The sequence below is a fragment of the Scylla paramamosain genome, chromosome 9, assembly GCF_035594125.1.
Source record: "Scylla paramamosain isolate STU-SP2022 chromosome 9, ASM3559412v1, whole genome shotgun sequence".
Classification (NCBI taxonomy): Eukaryota; Metazoa; Arthropoda; class Malacostraca; order Decapoda; family Portunidae; genus Scylla; species Scylla paramamosain.
The window spans coordinates 12727501-12733784 of record NC_087159.1 but is presented as its reverse complement, the minus strand read 5'-3'; the positions used below and the strand labels follow the sequence as shown (position 1 = coordinate 12733784).

Below are 6284 nucleotides of genomic sequence, written 5' to 3'. Positions count from 1 at the left end.
AACAGTTCATAAAGCTGCTGCACAAACTGACACCTTAGTACAGTCTACTTTATGTAGCTCTCAGAATTTTATGGTAATTCTATCTAAATCTAACATAAGACCTGTTTTTGAATATGGATCGTGTGTATGGAACAATGGTTATATCTGTGACCTGAAACTATTAAGAGTCGGTGAAGTGTAAGTGGACCACACAAATTTATGGTCTTGCAGATCTATCATAAAATCAACGTTTGCCACATTTAGGTTTGTACTCTGTGAAAGGGAGATTGTTGAGAGCTGATCTCATAAAGGTATGGGAAGTATTCACTATCAATGTAGTAGTTCACCTGGTTTCTCTACTCTGGCATTAAAGAATACAGATAAGCCTGGTAAATCCCACTGTAGAAGTATAGGAGTAGATTCTTTATTATATGATGTACTCGTATCGATTACTGGAATTCACTATCAGATGAGGTTGTTATGATGGATTCGCCGATTTCCTTTAAGTGGGGTTTACATGCTAATTTAGGAGATACACTACGATTATAGCGAATTAACGCTGCCTTGGTACGAGATATTTAGTCATTGTAAATGACCACTTATCAAACACCATAGTCGTTTTCCAAACTTTGCTTATGGCTCACAGCTCAGTATATTGGTGTGCCAGCAGATATGGGCTGCCCTTAATTAATGTGACTATGATAGTTCTGCTATGATAATCTTGATTGCAGTGTTATTATTATTATTATTATTATTGTGTGTGTGTGTGTGTGTGTGAGGGCAGATATGAAGTGAGTACTAAGATGGGCTGTCAAAGCGCACGAAAGTACCTCGTACTCTGCGTCTAGGGCAGCCCAAGCAAGGACCAATGCAGTTCCAAGTGGTGAGGGCAGATATCTCTCTATACCAGTGGAGGTGGTGGTTAAAAGAGAGGGCAAGAAGTGAGTACTTGACCGAAGAGAAGCACATCACAGGTCTTTTAGGGGAATGCAACATATACCACTTACATAATAGTACCCGTAAGGTAAATGAAATAGTTAATTTTCAAGTGGGCAAGACTTGGGAATTGTGATAAGCATTTGAATCAGTAGTTGCATAAATAGATAATAACGAAGGTAGCGGCTGTTATGAGAACGTGTTAATTACAAGGAACGCCAGTACACACAATCCTTGAAGTGAATAGTTTTGTGTTAGCAAAATATCGTCTTTTTTTTTTTTTTTATTTATTGGTCATAGTCATGTAGTGTTATTTAAAATTATTTATACAAATTAATCGAACGGTGATAGCTGGCAACTGGAGCCTCAGCCGGCTGGTCTCACTCACCGTCCGACGTCCGTCACGAATACCGATTCAGTGCTTTCCAATCTGCTGACCGAAGGAACAACATTGCGGCATTCCTCAGTGGTATTTTGTATCGCTATTGGCGTTTCTTCAGTCAACGAAGAGGTGTGTTTATGTGTTACAATTTGGTGTTCGACATTAATGTTTCTGGAGAATGGTAAGACTGAGATGAGAATCTTATTTGAGTGGAAAGCCAAATGATAAGTATTAAATCATTAAATGACTAGCTTGTGGGAAGACGAATGTCAAGTACATAGCTGAGTTAATGAGGTGGTTATATAGCAAGAAACTATTAGCGCGCTGATAATGCACTGAAGATCAACTTGTTGAGCCTAAAGATAGTTATTTCGTGGATCGACACAAGCACACAGCACCACGGAAAGTATTGCTTGGTCTGAACTCGGATTTCATCATGGTCATTATTAGTAACTTGTCTGTTGCTCGTTGCTCCGTCCTACATGCTGCTTGTTACCAGTTGGTTGGTGGAATGTAGCCTGTAAGGTGGCCCATATTGATTCTTTATCACTACCACGATCGCCGCCGCCGCTGCCGCCCTGCTATTCTGCGATAGGCTGAGACCGGAGTCATCCAGTTCAGGTCAAGGAAGCACGTACTCGCCCACCTCATTCGGTAATCAAGGCCAGGAAGCATGGTGTGTTGTCGCATCACAATGGAAAGTTGGAAGTTTCAAAAGTTGGTTCTAGTGCAGTTTAACACAATACACCCATAGCACTTACTATCACGCTCAAGCTGTAGATCACATCATATGGTGTCTTTTAGAAGCGATGGTGAGGAGCACCCCAAACAATTCTGTTTTGTGAACCAAATACACTGCAGCAGGACGTTAGGTTACTCAAACCAACCTTAGGGTTGGTTTGTTCAGTAGTCATGTAAGTATAATGTGATCAGATATTTTGATCTAAAAACGGGACATTATACACACACACACACACACACACCCATATATATATATATATATATATATATATATATATATATATATATATATATATATATATATATATATATAAGACACACAAGAGATAAGCAGGGATACACTGGAGTTTCTTTCTTCATTTATTACTTGTGTAACATTTCACCCTCTCAGAAGGCATCTTAAGGCTGAAAGACATAGATAATATTAATAAACTAATCCAAAGTACATATACAACATAGAAAAGATAAGACATTAATCCATAAGGGGTACAACAGCATGTGTAAAGCAAAACAGACATAGAATGAGGCAAAACAGTGGTATAGTAATGAAAAAAAACAGAACACTATGTAGACAATAAAGATATATGGTAAAACATATTGGTAGATACTGAGTTAGGCAAAAATAAGTGGAAAAATAATGGTATAGTAAAACAGACCTGGTTTGTATACCATATACATAAACTACCAACTTTCCATTGTGATGCGACAATGCACCATACTTCCTGGCCTTGATTAATGAATGAGGTAGCCAGATCTGTTTCACCACACTATACCATTATTTTTTACACATGTTTTTGCATAACTCGGTGTCTACCAATATGTATTACCATATATCTTTATTGCCTACACATTGTTCTGTTTTTTTCATTACTATACCAGTGTTTTGTCTCATCCTTTATGTCTGTTTTGCTTTACATATGTTGTTGTACCCCTTATGGGTTAGTGTCTTTTTATCTTTCTATGTTGTATATGTACTTTGGCTTAGTTTTTTTTTTTTTTATCTATGTCATTCAGCCTGAAGATGCCTTCTGAGGAGGTGAAATGTTGCACAAGTAATAAATGAAGAAAAACTCTGGTGTATCCCTGCTCATTCTCTCTCTCTCTCTCTCTCTCTCTCTCTCTCTCTCTCTCTCTCTCTCTCTCTCTCTCTCTCTCTCTCTCTCTCTCTCTCTCTCTCTCTCTCTCTCTCTCTCTCTCTCTCTCTCTCTCTCTCTCTATATATATATATATATATATATATATATATATATATAGTGAAACCTCGGTTCTAGAACTTAATTAGTTCCTGAATGCCGTTTGAAATCTGAAATGTTCGAAAACCCAAACTATTTTCCCCCATAGAAATCAATGTAAAATGGATTAATCCATTCCCAGACACCAGTCTACCCTGTTGTGGTGAATTATAACAGATGTTCCCACAGCCAAGATGGCTGCATCACATCTCCAGCTCACAAATTATTTATCCAGAAAGGATGTATTGAATGAACTTAGTGGCACAGAACTCATCAGAAGATACTGTTTAGACCATGCAGGTATTCTCTTTTCAATGATCTAGTGAGGGATGCCTTACAGAGGTACACAGAAAGGAGCAAGCCACTTACCGCCAAAATGAAGGTGATCATAACAGTTAGTCATCTTGCTTCTGGGAAAATCTACTAGAAAAATGCAGTTGTACAATAGTGATGGCATTGTGGGTCATTGAGAGATCCATGGATGGCTCAGGATAACTCATGACCACCAAAAACTGTTTGTTTACATCAAGGCTCTTCAACGGGGTCACATTTATCTTTACTTCTCATACTTTTCACTGGATGAAATCTTTAATAATTCTGGAATTGATTCCAGCACACTGTAGAACTGCATACATGTATGCTTGAATTTAATCTTTGTTGTCAGTAATGCTTTAAGAGTTGAGACTTTTCAGTTGAGTATTTTCAGATGTCCATATCTTATTCATGTGAGAGATGCATGTACAGTAGAAGCATTTATTTCAGGAAGGCAGAATACCAGTTCTGACATGCTTTGGTGACTGATATCTCTGGCCTTGCAATGAGTGAAAATTTGCACCCTCTGCTGGTCTGTTAATAGGTTTGATTCATTCCACTCTGCTACTTTGTCAGCAGTGTGGTACTTGGCAGTGCAAGTGAACTCATCAAATAAGCTTGAGTCAAATCTGATGTCAAACATTAGTTTTTCAGCAGCAAAATCCATTATTTTCTCAACATCTGACCAGTTTGGAACTTATTTCAGTGAAATCCACTGCATGCACTGAAGATTAGGTAGGTTAGTTGACCACTGATCCAAGTATTAAACGCACATGTCATGAAACTCATCTACTACTCTTCTTATAGCTGAAAGGTCAGCCAGGCCCTCATGATCAAGTTTGCCTACTAGTCTTCTGACTGAGTGTGGCAAGAACACATTATCTTTTTTTGACTGCAGAGTTTCCTGCAAGTTAGATACAGCACTCAACATTTCCACAGCACCCCCTACAATCTCTAGAATCACTTGTTAAAAGGTAGCTGCTTGAGAATGAAGAAGATTCAGACATATTCCTGCTTGTGGGTTCTCAAAAAAGTTTTTCAATAAGTGAACATTGACTTTGGAAGTATGATCTTAGACCTGGAAACAGCTGTATTATTCTTTCAGCTGCAGGCATTAATGTCAGCCACCTTATTATGCTTGTATTCTATTCTATTCCCACATTCTCTTTCCTCCCATAACCACCTCATCTCACTGCTAGTACTGAATCCATATAGGGTTTGATAAACTCGCATCTTTTACCTTGCAAAAGTACAATTTCCCCAACATTCACATTTTGTCTACATTTTCTGCATACTAGAGAATTAATCCACCACTCTCTGAAGTGACATGTTATTCTCTGAAAGCAACACAGTGTCCTCTGTAGATAGATAGATAAGGTATCACAACCCCACCCTGTTCCATTAATTTTCTTTTACCAACATTTTCTGTTTTGACTTGTTTCTTCTGTATAGCTAGCCATACATGAAAACATCACACAACTGTGAGGCAACACACCTGTCTCTCATGTTACTACATTATTGCCAACTTCTCCTTCCACTCTAAGAAAAATAAAAAAATAAAAAAATAATAATGATAATCCTTGCAACAACTGCCCTCCCACTACATAGATTTTAAGAATATTCCAAAGTGCTTCCTTATTAATTCCATTAGGTATATGCTTTTCTAAATCTATGAAGACTGCATACAACTTTTTACTTTCCTATGTACTCTTATTTTAATTTCAAAACTCTTATCTACTAAAGCTACTCTTCTCCTCCCTGCTCCTCACATCCCCTCAGTCACTTCTGTCATTCTTTGTTAAGACTTTTTTTTAGACTTTTTTCGCAGCATAATAAATAAACTTCACATTATTGTGCTAGATACAAAGTCCTCACTTATCTCTTATTTCATCATTTGTTATAGCAAGATCATGGTGACAACAGCAAGGCCACCGAGACAGCTTTGCATTATAGTCAACCTTGAGTAGGTTTTAATAACTTTTGCTTTGGAAGATCTTTCAGATTCTATCACCAGAAGGATGAAGCATGTGATAGTAGCTTCTAAAGGTGTAGATACATCTTGATGGTCACTGGTAATACTTAATGAGGTAATATTGTATGTAAACAATAAGTGCAGTATAAGGTAACATGACATGGAGCATTGTGATTTTACAAACTTTGAAAGCAGCAATTAATCATCCTAAGTTTCACATTAAAAGTCAGTGATATACATATAGTCTCAGTGGTGAAACTTGAGTTTTTTTAGTGACTGAATTGATACTGAAAATTTTTTGTTAGGTTCAAAACAATATTACCTTAGTTTTCAAGTATTGTTCAGATTTTAAGTTATTCTTACTAACCCTTATGCTATGTCAGACTTCTATCAACTGGGCATATCAGTGCCCATAAAAAAAACACCATTTATGCATGTAAAGTGTGACCAATAAAATTACAATACATCAATGGTAGTACTATTAAAAATTTATGTACTGACCAATCAGAAATTACAGTCCATCAATGATAAAAACTATTGAAAATTTTATGTACATACAAGTGCACAAGGCTTTCCACTTTCAGAGTTTATCTGTCCACTTCCCTAATGCAAGTTAACAAGTACTCTTTCATCCCTGTTACTGGTAAACTTGAACTCTCTGCCTACTTCTGTATCTATGAATAAACCTCTTTCAAGAGAGGTTTTATAACAATTCTCCATGTTGTTTCAG

The 6284-nt window shown here is 37.1% G+C and overlaps 1 protein-coding gene across 5 annotated transcripts in view; it reads left to right on the top strand.

Moving 5' to 3' along the window:
* The first annotated feature begins 1271 nt into the window (after positions 1–1271).
* LOC135103638 (sulfite oxidase-like) overlaps positions 1272–6284 on the top strand; it is a 48654-nt gene continuing 43641 nt past the window's right edge. Inside the window, exons 1-2 of one of the 5 annotated variants that reach the window (XM_064010184.1) lie at positions 1307–1426; positions 5575–5669. The gene's annotated coding sequence lies outside the window, so the exon portion shown is untranslated. Of the gene's footprint in view, positions 1479–1673; positions 1952–2012; positions 2212–5574; positions 5670–6284 lie in introns of those variants that run through there. The other 4 variants (XM_064010183.1, XM_064010185.1, XM_064010186.1 and 1 more) reach the window with 4 other exon arrangements.